Source organism: Lacerta agilis, chromosome 14 (assembly GCF_009819535.1).
Source record: "Lacerta agilis isolate rLacAgi1 chromosome 14, rLacAgi1.pri, whole genome shotgun sequence".
Lineage (NCBI taxonomy): Eukaryota > Metazoa > Chordata > Lepidosauria > Squamata > Lacertidae > Lacerta > Lacerta agilis.
Window position 1 is genome coordinate 45,663,226 of NC_046325.1, and position 17,829 is coordinate 45,681,054.

Genomic DNA, 17,829 nt, shown 5'->3' on the forward strand with positions numbered 1-17,829 from the left:
GTCCTGAATATGCTTGTTGTTGTTTAGTCATGTCTGACTCTTCGTGACCCCATGGACCAGAGCATGCCAGGCACTCCTGTCTTCCACTGCCTCCCACAGTTTGGTCAGACTCATGTTAGTAGCTTCGAGAACACTGTCCAACCATCTCATCCTCTGTCATCCCCTTCTCCTTGTGCCCTCCATCTTTCCCAACACCAGGATCTTTCCCAGGGAGTCTTCTCTTTTCATGAGGTGGCTAAAGTATTGGATCCTCAGCTTCAGGATCTGTCCTTCCAGTGAGCACTCAGGGCTGATTTCCTTCAGAATGGATAGGTTTGATCTTCTTGCAGTCCATGGGACTCTCAAGAGTCTCCTCCAGCACCATAATTCAAAAGCATCAATTCTTCGGCGATCAGCCTTCTTTCTGGTCCAGCTCTCACTTCCATACATTACTACTGGGAAAACCATAGCTTTAACTATATGGACCTTTGTCGGCATATAGGTGATGTCTCAGTTTTTTAAGATGCTGTCTAGGTTTGTCATTGCTTTCCTCCCAAGAAGCAGGCGTCTTTTAATTTCGTGACTACTGTCACCATCTGCAGTGATCATGGAGCACAAGAAAGTGAAATCTCTCACTGCCTCCATTTCTTCCCCTTCTATTTGCCAAGAGGTGATAATGTTTAGTTAGATTTATTCCAAAAGAAATGTGCTTAGAATTTTGGCCTCAGAAAGGCTAGATAGGCAAGTTAGCCAAGAGTTTAAAATGGTAAGGGGTTTCTGAAGGTGCTTGCCGTGCAAGCAAGGGGCAGCGCCTGCATTTGAAAGTCCGTTTTTGCCTTGCTGTGTTTCTTCTGAGTACATATTTTAAACAAATTAATACTTTTGTTTCAGAGCCACAATTCTGAAAACCAATAGGTAAGTGAGTGCTGTAGCCCGTGCTTTTTTCCTGGGGGTACGTAGGGGTACGCATAGCCCTAAACATTTTGTGTATCTTTGTACTTTTGTCCATTTACTGTATTTATTTTCCCCAATTTGAACTATAAAATGGGTCAGAATGAGATTACACCTAAACATTTTTAAGGGGGGGGAACACTGGTTGTAGCACTTTTTATAAAACAAACAAACAAACGAACAAAATCAACAGGTCAATCAGGAAAAAAGGGTTTTAAAAAATATATATATAGCAGGCTGAGTTAATTGTATCTACCCATTTTCTGCCCCCAAGGTATAGTTTGGGAAGACAATTGTGGGATGTAGTGTACATACAAATGGAAAAAGTGCAATGCCCGCAGTGGTCTGGAAGGTCTCTTGTGATTCCACTTCTAGCTTACAGTGATAGAGCATTAACTTAATAGCACTAGGAATCCCCTGTCTCATACCCTCCAACATTTATCCGATGAAAATCGGAACGTCCTATTCCATAATAATAATTTAACTATTTCTACCAAACCCATCTGACTGGGTTGCCCCAGTGTAATGAATCAGATCTAAGTTAGGGGATGTTCAGAAACCCACGGTGTTTTAGGAGTTAATGGGCACCCCAGTTTGAGTGGCAGATACCCCTTGGGAGGCGGGACCTTCCGCTCCTTAAAAGGAGGGAGGAGCCGTTAGTGTGAATGGAGTGGTGACTGGAAGAAGGAGGGTGTGGGGCCAGGTTAGGTTAGGTTAGGTTAGGTTAGGATCGTTGAAGATGTGTATATGTTGCCGAAAGAAAGAGTTTACACTGTTATGAAACTAAGCTTATGAACCATCACTGAAACCGTTATGTTCTGTAAGAAATAAAGACCTCTTATTGCTGAGCTAAGAAAATATCGTCGTTCATTTGGTCCAGCGAGTTATATAGGCTCTTGAGGAGGTGAACTCAGGGAAAGGACAAAACTAAACTGAAGGGGGATAGTTTGTGTCTTGGAGTTCCCTCAGGAGGGGCTAGCGGGCGGAAACCCTGGTATTGCCACCGAGTTGCTAAGAGGGCTTAGCCAACTGATATAGTGAGGGGATCTAATAAAGAGAGACCCCGAACTGTAGGCAAAGGAGAGGTTAACCCCTGAAGCCCTGAGCAGAGGATATAACCGGCCACGGCTGCTGGACAGGAAAACTCCCGTTACTAAGGGATCCCCAGATTATAGATAAAAGGGGATTGAAATAACAGACGGACCTCAGAGGGACAGGTGGGGTGCATTGTACTTTGACCCAGAACACCTGATTAAAAATTCACTTAGTAACGAGGGGAGAGTCTGAAGTGGAGGTTCGTCGCACCCAGGCACTCTGGAAGGCTATATATATATACTAGTGGTTTAAACCCATTAAATTAACGGGCGCTAGAACGGTGCGTTCCCCTCAGCGCGGCCGCCGCCGGCGGTCTCGCCTCAGCCGACCGGCCTCCCTCCCTCGCTGCCGGCTCTTCTCCTTCTCCTCCGCCAGCTGCCTGGGCGAGACCCGGAAAGAGGAGCAGGAGGGTGGCAGCAGCAGCAGCGGGAGGGTGTCGGTTGCGGGTCGAGAGAGAGAAAAGTTTTTAAAGGCTCCTCTTGCCCGCTTTTTTACCTCGGGGAGGGGGGGAGCGCCTCCCTTCAGCTCAATAATAATAATAATAATAATAATTTATTATTTGTACCCCGCCCATCTGGTTGGGTCTCCCCGGCCACTCTGGGCGGCCTCCAACAAATACTAAAATACAATACAAAGTCACAAATTAAAAACTTCCCTAAACAGGGCTGCCTTCAGGTATTTTCTAAATGACAGGTAGTTGTTAATCTCTCTGACCCCTGATGGGATAGCTCGCCCCTACATTTGAAGTCTGTGTTTGTTCAACAGTGATCTACAATTGTATGTGGGCTGTGTACCGGTATATTGTCACCAGATCCTGTTTGATAACATTGTATTTTGCAGAATCTCATATAATCTCCCGCCCCCCTCAAAAAATATATTAATAATAATAATAATAAGTGAAAAATCATAGTTTAGTCTGTCCTGAACTTACTGCCAGCCAAGAACATGGGAATATAAGACCTTCCCTGTATCTACTGAACCTGGGTGTTTTAAAGCCAGAATCTAACACCCTATCATTGTTTTCATCTTCTCTTAGCCCCAAATGGCTGCAAATCTAACGAACTACTGCATAGGCCTTTCTTAAAAGCCCACAGAGCATTTAAATAATAATTTAGTTTCCCTCCTCTTGGGTGGGGAGGGAGTCTGCATAGCTGCACTTGAAAGTCTTTCAAAACATCTGACACATCTCTAATAAAGAGAACAACAGGTTAACTGAACTGGAAGCAGTTTATCATTTCTTTGACTAGAGAATACAGTTATTAACATGTAAATTAGAGGTTTCCTTTTCTCAGCAGCTTAAAAAAGAATATTAGTCTCACTTGCACTGGGGAGACACAACAAAGCTGAACATTTTACAAAACATTTTTTTTTTTTTTTGCTACCGCGCACACACCCTTTGTAACACAAAAGTGTGCGTGGAGCAGAGGGTGAAAACTTCACTATTAAATGCAGCCGAAAGAAGCATTTTCCCTGCAAATGCTAGATTTGTCAACGTTTGTTACTACAGAACTACCCATCTATGAGCATTCATTCATTTGTATGTTTTCGTAAATCAAAGAGCAAATATAAATATGTCTACGTTTCCGAGCACAATTCAAAGTGTTGGTGCTGACCTTTAAAGCCCTAAACGGCCTCGGTCCTGTATACCTGCAGGAGCATCTCCACCCCCCACCGATTGCGCACGGCAGCCCCACGAGCTGCCTTTTTGCTCTGCGGCTCAAAAGGAGGTCGCGGAAGCGACAGTCCGACAACAGAGCGCGCCTCCATCGTCGGGCCATGAGCTGCCGCTCCCAGGGTGACGGAGTGAGTGGCGGCGCATGGGAGAAACGCCATTTACCTTCCCACCGGAGCAATGCCTATTTATCTACTTGCACTTTGACGTGCTTTCGAACTGCTAGGTTGGCAGGAGCAGGGACCGGGCAACAGGAGCTCACCCCATTGCGGGGATTCGAACCGCCAACCCTCTGATCGACAAGCCCTAGGCTCTGTGGTTTAACCCACAGCGCCACACACATCCCTTGTGTAGGGTTTACTCCTTAGCTCTTTCTTCTCCCAAAGATAACCCGCAAAGCAGCAGGTACATATTTTCCCTTGCCGATCCAGGAGAAGGAACGGATACACTAAGATAGGCAAAAATAACAACACAGAGGTAAGTGTTTACTGTACCTTCATGCTTTTCACACCCCGTTGGAGAAAAAGCACTACTACCATGATGAGCCCAGCAGCAATCTGTCGCGGAATTGTGAGAAAGAAATAGTACTGCTTGTGATGTTGGCGTTGAGGGCAGGTGTTAGAAAGGGTGAGGAAACCATAATGCATGTGAAATATGCAAAACCCTGATTAAGAGTTTCAGTGATGGATTTAAGACACCCAAGTTCTGCTCCAAGCTATAAGGAGTGAATCAACTTGAATAAGTGATGCCCTGCTGACTCCAGCTTTTTAGTGTCAGCTCTCACTTCATGTAAGTTCATTTGCACAATGTCTGCCCAAGCTGGCAGCACACTCGCAGTCCCTCAGTCATTAAAAGGATAGATTTTAATCAATCTGCCTCTGCTTTTATTGGTCACATCCACACCCCTCCCAAGAACCCTGGGAACATTAGTTTGCCTCTCACAGAGTGACCATTCCCAGCACAATTAATAAACCACAGTTCCCATGACTCTCTGGAGGCAATGAACATGCTTTAAATGTGTGAATGTCATCGGGTTTTTTTATCTTATTTACTATATTTGTAAAAGGCTGTCCTGTCCATTGACTTTGTCTTCTGGAACTGATAAAAATGCAATTAAAAGTCCTGCAGGACTCTTTTCATGGTATCATAGAGACCCATCCCTTTCTCTGCTGCTGACACCTGCCCATTTGCAATGAACTTAGATCAGGGCTGGACATTTCCAGATGTTGTGAACCAATTCCCATCATCCTCGGCTAGTGTGTCTAAGGATTATGGGAGCTGTAGTCAAGTAGCACATGGAGGGCAGCAATTTGTTACCTCTAATTTAGATAGTCACCCTCTTGCTTTAATGCAGTGTTTTTCAACCACTGTTCCGCGGCACACTAGTGTACCGCGAGATGTTGCCTGGTGTGCCGTGGGAAAAATTGAAAAATTACTTTATATATAGTCAATATAGATACAGAGTTAATTTTTTTAACATTTTCTAATGGTGGTGTGCCTCGTGATTTTTTTCATGAAACAAGTGTGCCTTTGCCCAAAAAAGGTTGAAAAACACTGCTTTAATGTAATAAAGGAAGTATACTCAGAACTACTGCAGCTTTGAGTTGCTATTGTCCAGTAGGCAGAGTTGGCCCACCCATGAGGCAAGGTGAGGGGACCACCTCGGGTGGCAGGATCCACAGGGGCAGCAGATCCAGCCTCTGTCAGGCTTTAGGGAATCTGATCCCTCCCACAGTGGCAGCCAAGAAGCAGATAAACAAAAATAATTCTCACCAAGTAATAATAAATAACAAGATGAAATATATATTTTTATTAAAATATGATCCAAAAAGAACTCCCTTAAGAGCATGACTAAGCCACTTCTGGCAAAACCAGAGCAGTGCACGGAAACACTGTTTACCTTCCCACCGGAGCGGTACCTATTTATCTACTTGCAATTTAATGTGCTTTTGAACTGCTAGGTTGGCAGGAGCTGGGACCGAACACCGGGAGCTCACCCCGTTGCGGGGATTCGAACTGCTGACCTTCCAATCGGCAAGCTCTAGGCTCTGTGGTTTAGACCATAGCGCCACCCGTGTCCACCTTATCACCTTAAAGACCAACTAAGTATAAGCTTTCCAGGTATGAGTTTTCGTGTGTGTGCACAGTTCTTCAGATACCAAGTAATTTATTCACTATGTACAGAAAGAGTTGAAGGAATGCAGTCTCTCTAAGATAATGGCATTGCTCCAAGGAAAGTCCCACCCCCTTCATTTCTCCTATTCTGCATCATCCCTGTGTCGGCTAATCTGAGCTTTCTGCCTCTGAGCTTTCTGTTCTACTACTCGCAATGCTCACCTGGTCGTGGGAGGGTGGTGATGGTCAGGAATGCTTTCCAAGGACACTGAGTCCGTCAACTCTCTCTCCCCTGGTGCTTCTTCTTCTCACTGTTTCTCTCCCAATATTTCCCAGCTTCTCCCCTCTGCAGCAGCAGAACTATGCCCTTCTGCAAACCACTGTTCTGAATCTATACTGTCCTCCTGTTCTCAGGAAGAGACAGAAGAAGGGGGGGAGGCAGTCCCTACCATTCCTCCTCACTCCAGCCCCTGACAGCCTCCAAGGGACGCATCATCCGCTGCTGCTTCCGCGGTGGCAGCAATGTCCACTGCACACTTCTTGGGGGCTGGATCTGCCACCTAATCGCCAGCCTTCCCTCAGTGCCACCTCTTGGTGAACAGGAGAATCTGCTGGTCTCCTCCCACCCCAAGGAGAGCCAGCGTGGTGTAGTGGTTAAGAGCGGTAGACTCATTATCTGGGGAACCGGGTTCGCGTCTCCACTCCTCCACATGCAGCTGCTGGGTGACCTTGGGCTAGTCACACTTCTCTGAAGTCTCTCAGCCCCACTCACCTCACAGAGTGTTTGTTGTGGGGGAGGAAGGGAAAGGAGAATGTTAGCTGCTTTGAGACACCTTCGGGTAGTGATAAAGCAGGATATCAAATCCATACTCTTCTTCAAGGGAGGAAATGGTGAGGGGGTGCCCTCTGAGGTCTCCTGGGCTCTTCACCTGCCCGGAGTGATTCAGAGCAGGCTCCTTGTCCCCCTTCACTGGTCTCTGATTCCAAGTTCAACCTTTGGGTAAGGTTGATTTGATTACCCCCCCCTCGCTTGTTCCCAATTTCTATATTCCCTCTCCCCCCTTGTTCGTTAATGGGGCGCACCATTCCAGGTTCTCCTCGGGTACCAAAATGTCTTAAACACCCTCGAAGCGCATGGAAATTAGTACCATTCCCGATTTGCATTTTCCCTCTTCCCAGCTGCAATAAAATGGATTCGTGGGTCTTTAATCGAAGAGAGCCAGCTCAGAGCTAACGAGGCTCTGTACCTTGCAGTAATTTACAATTGCGTGGCAAGACCCTTTTCTGTGCAAATTGTATGCTTTGCGATGAATTATTAATGACAAATAGGTGCATGCCATACACTCAACCTTGCGCCTTTGAAACTTTCAAAAGCAACATTTAGTGTGTCGTGGAGGGGGGGGGGAATGAAATGCTTGACACCACATAATTTCAGAGACAAAGGAATCCCCCCCTCCCTTTTCTCGCACGGCTTATGATTAATGAAACATCCCCTGCAGAGATCAATTTTTTTCAGCCCAATATCAATACATGGTGTGGGTGGTCCCGTGAGGATACTTAGGAGTAAATTAAAACCAGAACATTATAATAGATCGTGTCACTGCAACCAAAATGGTTACTCTGAGAGCTTGCAATCTAGGCAAGTTACAGTTCTGAACAATAATGCCATAGCTGGGGTAATCTTTCTTTCATTCAGGATGCACTGAATTGAAGAAAACACCTGTTGGCATTGCTACAGGAGCCATTCAAGTGCAAAATGTGTCACTTCGTTGCTATTGTATGGGTTTTACTTATTCCAAGCTCTCAGTAGCCAAATCAGTAAAGCAGAGAAAAGATACTTGGGAGTAAGCCAAACATGACAAATAAACCAGTGATCTATGCATCTCCACTTGATGCAGAGGCTGCAGTTAGTGCAGAATGCTGCAGCTCAATTGCTGAGAGGGGAGAAGAAGAAGAAGAAGAAGAAGAAGAAGAAGAAGAAGAAGAAGAAGAAGAAGAAGAGGAGGAGGAGGAGGAGTTTGGATTTGATATCCCGCTTTATCACTACCCGAAGGAGTCTCAAAGCGGCTAACATTCTCCTTTCCCTTCCTCCCCCACAACAAACACTCTGTGAGGTGAGTGGGGCTGAGAGACTTCAAAGAAGTTTGACTGGCCCAAGGTCACCCAGCAGCTGCATGTGGAGGAGTGGAGACGCGAACCCGGTTCCCCAGATTACGAGTCTACCGCTCTTAACCACTACACCAGACAGAGGCCTTGTCAGCATATAGTGCCTGGACTCAGAGATCTGCGCTGGTTGCCAATCTGCTACCGGGCCGGGTTCAAGGTGTTGCTATTAGTATTCAAAGCATTAACAACTTGGGACCAGTTTACCCATGAAATCACCTTATATATATAATTTTTATTAGTTTTACAATAATACTTTCCATTGCAATATCTGCCCTTATATTATACATTTTGGCTTTTTAGGGCCCTGACTTCCTTCAAACCTTCCTCGTGATTTTCTATCTTTCATTTCAAATTTCTGCATTTTCACTATTTAACCGTTGCTTTATAATCAAAAACATTAGAACACCATACATTCTTATTCTTATCTGCAGTGGTTTTTGTACCTTTCCTTACAAAGCTTCTTGCGATCCTACCAACGCATTTGATTGAATAATTTACAAATTTGGTCCAGTCCTTGATGAACTTTTGGTCCCGCTGTTCTCGGATTCTTCCTGTCATTTTGGCCAGTTCCGCATATTCCATTAGCTTCAATTGCCATTCTTCCTTTCTCGGTAATTCCTCTTGTTTCCACTTCTGTGCTAATAAAATTCTTGCTGCCGTTGTTGCGTATAGGAAAAGCTTAATATCTTGCCTGTTAATTTCTGTACCTACAATTCCCTGTAGAAATGCTTCTAGTTTTTCAACATATGTATACTTCAACATTTTCTTAATCTCATTATATATCATATCCCAGAAGCCCAGAATGCTTCTTGGCTTCTGACTCAGCCACGTCAATCAGCAGAATTGGCCCAACTACAAGGGCCACACAGTGCCCGTTCAGCATTTAATGTATTGCATTTTGCCCCCTGATTTTATGGTTTCATCTTTCTGTAAATTGCTTTGTGGCTTTTTATAACCAAGTGGTGTATACACTGTAAACAAGCAAATATTGAGAGCCTGATAATCACCACTACCACCATTAGATATGCATTAGATGAAGCAGCAGGTTCCGCTTCTAAATTGGGTATTGTGAGTCTACCGTTTCAAACGCCAGAGTCCACCTTTTGTCCAGTTCTGTGTACAATATACTTTCCACCAGGAAGACAGATCAAAAATAATAATACTTTTGCACCCTAGAAAGAGCTTAAGGATGAGGAAGCAAAGGGAAGCACAGGGATTGGGGTGGGTGCTTAGATACTCCTAGTGCCACGCATGTTGTCATGTTGTTGTTGTATGTTTCCGAGCACAATTCAAAGTGTTGGTGCTGACCTTTAAAGCCCTAAACGGCCTCGGTCCAATATACCTGAAGGAGCATCTCCACCCCCATCGTTCTGCCTGGACAATGAGGTCCAGCGCCGAGGGCCTTCTGGTGGTTCCCTCACTGCGAGAAGTGAGGTTACAGGGAACCAGGCAGAGGGCCTTCTTGGTAGTGGCACCCGCCCTGTGGAACGCCCTCCCACCAGATGTCAAAGAGAACCACAACTACCAGACTTTTAGAAGACATCTGAAAGCAGCCCTGTTTAGGGAAGCTTTTAATGTTTAATAGACTATTGTATTTTAATATTCTGTTGGAAGCTGCCCAGAGTGGCTGGGGAAACCCAGCCAGATGGGTATAAATAAATTATTATTATTATTATTATTATTATTATTATTATTATTATTATCTTATACCCCGCCCATCTGGGTGACTTCCAACAGAATATTAAAAACTCAATAAAACACCGAAGGTTCCACGTTCAGTCCCTGGCATCTTCAGATAGGGCTGGTGCCTGAAATCCCAGAAAGCCACTGTCAGTCAGCTTCCTGTATTCCTATTTTATGTTCTTTACTGCAGTAATCCCATTAGCAACACTCCACATTTTGTTCTAAAATGCAGGTTATTATATGGGCAGGGTGTTCCAGGCCTATCAGTGGTACTGGACCCCAATTAGTTAATACAACAACCAACCCCTGTCCTCCTTTCTCCTTGTTGTTCTATTTCACACATATTTTATCAGACCATTTCGGAAAGTTTTCAGCGTTGGTTCTGAACTTCTAAACGATTCTGAACTATTTTAAGGCTCCTCCACCCTAGCGCTAATGAGAAGGCTGATTATGTTGCTAGGCAATTGCAATTTGGTCGCGAAGCCTCCAGTCAAATAATAATAGATTTGAAATGTATGCATGCCTGAAAACAAAAGAGAGTTTAGCCTCAAGACCATTTTAATGCTAAGGCTTATATATCTTGCCACTTTCCAACAAGAGCCAGCCTTAGACATTTTGCTGCCTGAGCAAATGGCACCCTCACCATAAAGCGGGTTCTCCCATCGAGGAGAGCATGGGTTGCGGAAGGGTTAACGGAGCAGCTCTCTCTTGCTGGGCGGTTTGTTGGCATGGCCACTGCTTGGTTTGGCTCACTGGGTTGCTGGGGGGTTGAGCATGTTGTGAGTTAATGATTGACAGGCACTATGGTTTAAAAATCCTTGCATGGGACCTTTTGGTTTCACTTTTGCTGCGTGCAACGGATCTCCCGCCCACCCTCCCTAATTTTAGGGAATTTTTCTTCGCTTTGACCTTGCTATGCCTGTCATGGGGGTCGTCTGCTTTGGATCAGGGGCCTGTAGGAATTTTGTCCAATTGGCTGATTGGCTGGGGCCATTTGGTTTTTGCCTACTGCATAGCAAACCGTCACAACTTGTAAGGTTGTGGTTAGGCATTGGTTAAAATTGGTCGGTCTAGGGGTCAGATTTGGCTGGGCCTGCCCCTAGGAATGCTGCTGCAGGGGTATGGATTTGGCTGGGCCTACCCCTGCAAAATGCTGCTGCAAGGGTATTCCGTTAAAGGAATCCAGGGGCTCATCTTGCTTTCGTCCGTACCCCCCGAGAAGGGGCTGGGGCTGTGCAAGAGTCCCTGGGAGCATTTGGGGGAGAACTGAGGGCCTGGCACCCAGCTCCTGATTTCTCCCCTATAGGTGTTTACCCTTACTGACTTCGCTGGCTAGCGGATGTCAGTTCTGTCCCAGGGCGGGGGGAAGTAAATATATATATATATATATATATATATATATATATATATATATATATATATATATATATATATATATATATATGTGACACTAGCTAAAAGCTTCCATGACACCCAAAATTTGCTGTATCGGGCAGCTGTCCCATTATACCTAATGGTAGTGCTGGCCTTGTTGCCCAGGCAAAAATCAGTTAGACTTGACTGTTTAGCTGTGTGAATTGACTCTATTAGACAAACCCTGCGTGTGCAATGATGTGACCATCTTTGGTGTTGTATCTGTGAGGTCCTATTCACACATGCAAGTCATCACTTGATGTTCTACTGATTCATGTTCATGTCTGTACCACCCCAAAGAAGAAATGCTATTCGATATTTAATGTTCATCTAAGGAGCCTGTCCAGTTGCGTGACAATGTCCCTCCCTCCCAATTGAATAATGACACATGAGACATTGTATAGATTTTAATGGGCGTAAAGGCCACAACTTTATTGGTTACGGATGTTGAGCAGTATTGGCTTAGGCATTGGATCCTAACCACTATATCTGACCCCCAGCCCGGGTGTTGGAGGTCCGTGAAGGGTTAACCACCAAGGGCAGCCCCACTGATGCTTATCAAGGGGAACTGCCCCCGTGATCACCGTTGGGGTGTCCCCTAGGCCCTAACCTCCCTAGGCTTCGGACAGGGCCATGCCCCCGGAAACCTTTAACGGAATACCCTTCCAATGAGGGGCAGGTGATGGTGCTACCTCCCCTTTTTTACCTCTATTGATATTATCCAATGCCTGACCGCCAAACCAAAAGTTGTGACGAAGTGCTATGGGGTAGGCGAAAAAACCCGATTTCGCTAGCCCAAATGGGGAAAAGTCCTACCAGGCCCCCCAGCCAACTGGGGCGACCAACCCAGTTGGTAAGTCATGTTATTGCTCGCCTCATTTTACAGAAAATGTATTGTAAACTTTTCATCTTCAGGCAATCTTTGGCTGTGTGCACATTACATGCTATTCAATAGTCAATGCACACTGAGATCTTGGTTTTTTTTTTCCCTACTGGCTTGTCCCCACGATTGAGGGTGTTGGAGACATGCACTGATTGCACATACTGACATATGATTGGAACATACTGACATTACTCACACACACTATGCAACATGCTAATGTACTATGCACGTGACACGAGCACATGACATGGCACCACACAACGTTGAGGAGTTTTAGTCTCCTCATTTAAAAATGTTTTTGGGGGTTCCCCAGCCTCCCTGCTTTGGACTACGTGGGCGAGACAGCTTTTGTCCTTTGTCAGTAAAAGGAATTTTGATTACTAGGCATATAAATAGGCCAGAGGTTAGTCGAGTTCAATGGCTAACTCCCAGTCCAGCGACCGGATTCAGTGCCTCAAGTAATGTTTTCTGGCCCCTGTGCTGTGGCAGGAAGGTAAACGACGTTTCCCTGTGCTCTGGCTCCTGTCATGGTGTCCTGTTGTACCAGAAGTGGTTTAGTCCTGCTGGCCACATGACCTGGAAAGCTGTCTGTGGACAAACACTGACTCCCTCGGCCTGAAAGCGAGATGAGCGCCACAACCCCATAGTCGCCTTTGACTAGACTTAACTGTCTAGGGGTCCTTTGACTTTTAGGGATAAAGTAGACAAAGGGTTGGGCAGAGAGGTTTAAATGCAAATTGCCTCATCAGCTAAATCATTTGACAACACACTGCTCAGGAGGGGGCTGTGTGCATGCTGTGTGTGTGTGTGTGCGCGCGCGCGCACCCACTGCTGCCATGCAACCCAGAAGAGTCAGCCATCCTAGATGTACAGGCTGATGATCTCACATGGGCACAAATGGCTCCCACAGCAAGAGGGAAAGCCAAACAGACGAGATCCTCAACAGGCACCAGTTCATTTTATGAAGAAACGCTGTACTGTAGTGTAGTGTAGCCACTTTTCTGAGGCAGCTCAATTTATTCAGTTCCTAAGCATATGATATTGCCTTTTTATTGTCTCCTAAAGCAGTTTCTATCTAGCAGACAGCAAAAAGGGAACCATATATTTTTTTAATATTCTTGACAGGGATAAAGAGTAATAATTTTGGAATATGCAGGTACAGCTGCTGCTGAAGAATTCTTAGGAGATGACTAGCAATTGCCTTCTTGCAACCTAAATAGCTTTGATTCCAAGGTCCCTCGGCTTCCTACATATCTATTAAACTCTTTGTACAAGGTTAAGGCAAGAAACTGAGAGGTACGTTGTTTCAGTAATTGACACTAACGTAAGGAGAAGAGTTGTGGTGGGATTTACTGTGCAATGTTTTTGTAAAAACAACAACAATAAACTTCAAATAATTGTGATTTCAAATGCACAATATGGGTGGATAATGTGAAGATCTGTAAGTTGTCATGGAAACTGGTGTAGAATTCAACACTGCAACTTCTCTACAGCTGTGAAAGAAAGGTATAGCTACAAACATGGAACACTAGAGCAAGAAAGCACAGGGTGCCATGTGTTCTTTGTTTATTGTCATTGTTGGCATCCATCTATCTCAAGCATCAATGAGGTACACCTCTGGGATGAAGCCAGAGCAATATGTTTGGCACCAGCTGGGCTGCCGGAAAGAGGCGTACAAAGGGACATCCAACCTTGTTAGGAACTCCACTCTGGATTTGTGTAGGGCAGGGATGTCCAGCTTCCAAGAAACTGCCATCTACTCCCACTATAAAAACACTGTCAGGGATCTACGCATTGGATTGACCAAAGTTGTTGAGCTTTTTGGGGGGAGTAAGACCCAAAGTTGTTGAGTTTTTTTGGGGGAGAGGGTCGATTAATCAGGAACACACAATCGACCAGGAATGACCACTAACGCCTCACGATTGTCCGGTAGATCACAAATGACCGGTTGGACATCCCTGGTGTAGGGTATTGTGTAATTATTGTGTGTTTATTTGCTGAAAAGGAACCCTTTTTCAGATATTATTTTTTAATAAAAAAGACGAGAGGATAAGGAGAAGTCAGGAAGGGTATGTGGATAAAATTGTCAACTTTTAACGGCTACCTTTATTTTAGGGTACATTTGAATTTGAGTATATTTGAGTTTCCCTATCACAAAATGCATACAGGTTATTTTCTAAGTGATGTGCAAAACTTCAATAGTCTTCTTGACATTCTTTTGGCTTCTTTTCGCCTGAGGAGGAACCTCCATATTTGCTTTGAAATTTTCCTTCAAGTAGGATTCTGTAGCAACTCTAGTGTGGAATAATTAGGGTCCAAGTGTGTCTTAACTCTTTTCTAAAGAGAAAGAGAAAGAGAGAGAGGGGGGGAAAGGTTGCTGTCATTTTTGAATCAGAGCTAAATCTTTTTATAATGGTTATAATGATACTTCAATTTTTCTCTTTCTTTCAGGACTGGCCGGTCTTGTTCAGACTGTGGGATAACTAGCCTCATATAACCAACATGCTTAAGTCTAATTAATGTATGAAGGGGTTAATGCCATAGAGTAAGTTGTCCTGTTAAGCTTAGCTAGGTCACACACTCTCACCTTGGGAGAAGGTATTCAAGCATATTGTTGTACCTTTGTCCACCAGATAAACTCAGCATGTGAAAATGTCTGAGCTGGTTGTTCCAAGCTCAGGCTGGATGACTCTAACAATCCTCTCTGGAGTTCCTATACCAATAACTTAGGCATTTTCACCCTTGTAAATAAGCCAAGTTTGCTGCCTGTGCAACATTTTCTGAATGCTGTATGGAAAAGCACATGAAGCTAACCTTTGGAGAGTTTGTAAGTAAACCATTTTAAGTTCCCAAATGTGTGGTCTTTTTCTATGCTAAGCGAAGGGGGAAGTTTTGGAACTCACAAGGGCTTGTTTTAAAGGTTGGATAGCCTGTATTTCCACACTTTACTTTGCTACATGTTTTGTGACTTTAAATCTCTGCTGGCCTTATCTCACCAAAGAGTACTTGCCCCAATGCTGGATCTTAACATCCAGAAATTCTCTTTTTATACCTGTTTTCCCTTGAGCCAATGCAGACAGCAGGGTGCACTTCTGGCCCTTGACCTGCATGTAATTATCATAAATTCTGAAGAAATCTTCATGGGTAAAACTACTCTGGGTTGGGTTTCTATCCTTGTTCCTCTTTCAGAAGCAGATATCAGGCTATCAGTGGAATTCCTGTGCACAATGTCCTTACTATCTGCCAAGGCCACAATAAAAACTAGGTTGTGGGACATCGAGCGCCAAGAACTCATAGAGGCAGCAGGCAAAACATGTTCCCCTCTCTATTTTCATCTTCCGTGGGCACACGAAACAAATTGTAATTATCTTGATTTTCTATTGAACCCCCCAGAAAGAAGGGTTTTTTCGTTGGCCAGGTTCAACACAAATCCATCGAACCTCCTATGGGGCAGGTTCTCAGGCAGGGTGGAGGGCAAGAGGATTTTTCCATGCAATGACCATCAGGCGGAAAGCCTTGTTCATATGGTTTTTCACTGCAAACTTTACGTCGATCTCCGCCAGCAATTCCTGGACCAGCTCTGTATCCCTAGAAGGAGACCAGAGCGGGAAGTCTTGCATTTCCTACTAAAGGGGACTGACCAGGAGCTCACCAAATTGGTAGCTCAATACCTACATTTGCTCTTTTCTCGTCGTAATATTCTGCAGTCATCTGAGTTATCAGGAGTCCCAGAGATGTGATCGTGGACAGCGGAGTCTTGTCTCTTTTCTCTTCTAATATAGTCTGTGCCACTGTGAAAGTATTATTTCGCTACTGTTTTGTATGTATGTATGTTTGTTTGTTTGATGCCAATAAAAGGTTGTTGTTGATGATGATGATAGAAATTGCACCTGTGGAACTTTTTTATCTGTATATGTTGGGCACGGTATAAATTTGCATTATATTATTATTATTATGGGCTCCAATTTGAAATTTTTAGGACGACATGGAAGTCAGGAATGCAGTCAGTGGAAAACCTGAAGATGATGTCTGAATGTGGTTCATGTCAGGATCTTTCTTAACAAAACCATTCAATGATAAATGGACAGGTAATACATACATACAGTGGTACCTTGGTTTACAAACCTAATCCGTTCCGGAAGTCCTTTCTTAAACCAAGGCGTGCTTTCCCATAGCTGCGGGGGACTCAATTTACAAATGGAACACACTCAACTGGAAGCGAAAGATGTTCTGCTTCCAAGGCAAAGTTCACAAACCAAAACACCTACTTCCGGGTTTGCAGCATTCTTAATCCAAGTTGTTCATAAACTAAGCCGTTCTTAAACCAAGGTACCACTGTAATTTTATTTGTATGCCACCTTTCCATAGTTCAAACCGTGTTCAAGGGGGCTTAAAATGTGAAAAAAAATACTTAATTACAAACGCAACAATAAATAAAACATCAAAAGTACATCAATCTCTGCCTTCTTTGTGGTGGTCCCTGGGAACTTTTCAAAAACTTAATATCACGACTACCTGCGGCATCAACAGAGCTCCCCCCTCAACAGGCTGTTCCTATTTCCTTCATTCACACAGGACATAGATGAAGCATTGATCGGGGGAGGAAATGGCAGACACCAAGAAACATGGCAGACACCAATGTTGGAGCTGCCATGTTGTTTTCATGCTTTTAAGTGGGAAGCTAAAACTGGCATTTCGAGATTTGGCCACCCTAGTGTTGCCCTTGCTTATCTCGGGCTTATCCATCACCTTCATCTTCAGCACCGTCATCATCCTTGTTTAATCAAACACCCACATCTCCCAACTCTATTCCTGGAGCTGGTGAACAGCTGCCAGAGTAGTGGAGAGTTCAACTTGGAGGTTGCCTGGGAACAATATTTCACCGTCCTTTGTAATATTAGGGTTGACATTCTAGAGAGTTTCTGCAGGTCAGGCAGCTGCAGAGATTTCAAGCATCCTGATAGCTAACCTTCTAATATGCCTTTGTTTTGAATTTCAGTCATTACTAGAAAAGTTGAGTGTCCTGGGGCATCTGTGTAAAAAGGAAAAAAGAGAGAGACCCAAAACCAAGTCATCTAAGAAATCAAATAACCCCCCCCCCCCTAGCAACGATCCTTTCAAATTTAACTTCTGACATTCTGACTCAGAATGACAATGAAGTGACAGTCAATGGGCAAGGGAATTGTTTATAAATTGTGCATACTGCTTTATGGAAGACATGTCTTGGCCATCCATTCATAATTTTTGATACTGGGCATGAGACGTTGGGTGGTGACGTGGAACAGGACCTTCTCTTGGTGGCATCCTGGTTCTGGAATGTCCTTTCCCTGGAATTATGGCAGGTGTTGAAACTTTTCAGTGCCTGGCTAAGACCTCTTTATTTGCCCAAGTTATTTATAGATATTAGTCCACTTCTAGGTTTTCTGTTGGCAGTTTTCACTGCATTTTGCCCTACTTTTTAATTCGATGCTAATTACAGTGGTATTGCACTGGTACCTCGGGTTACAGACACTTCAGGTTACAGACTCTGCTAACCCAGAAATAGTACCTTGGGTTAAGAACTTTGCTTCAGGATGAGAACAGAAATTGGGCAGTGGCGGCGCAGCGGCAGCAGGAGGCCCCATCAGCTAAAGTGGTACCTCAGGTTAAGAACGGTTTCAGGTTAAGAACGGACCTCCGGAACGAATTAAGTACGTAACCAGAGGTACCACTGTATTGTTTGTTTGTTTTTTAAAAAAATCAAACAGTCTGACATGTGTGAATGGTGAGTGGGCTAAAAGTGCCCTGAAATAGATAGACCTAGTTATAGAAGAGACCCGGGCCAAGTCAAATTCAGCTTGAAAAAAACCTTGTTTTTCTTTCAAAGCTCTTA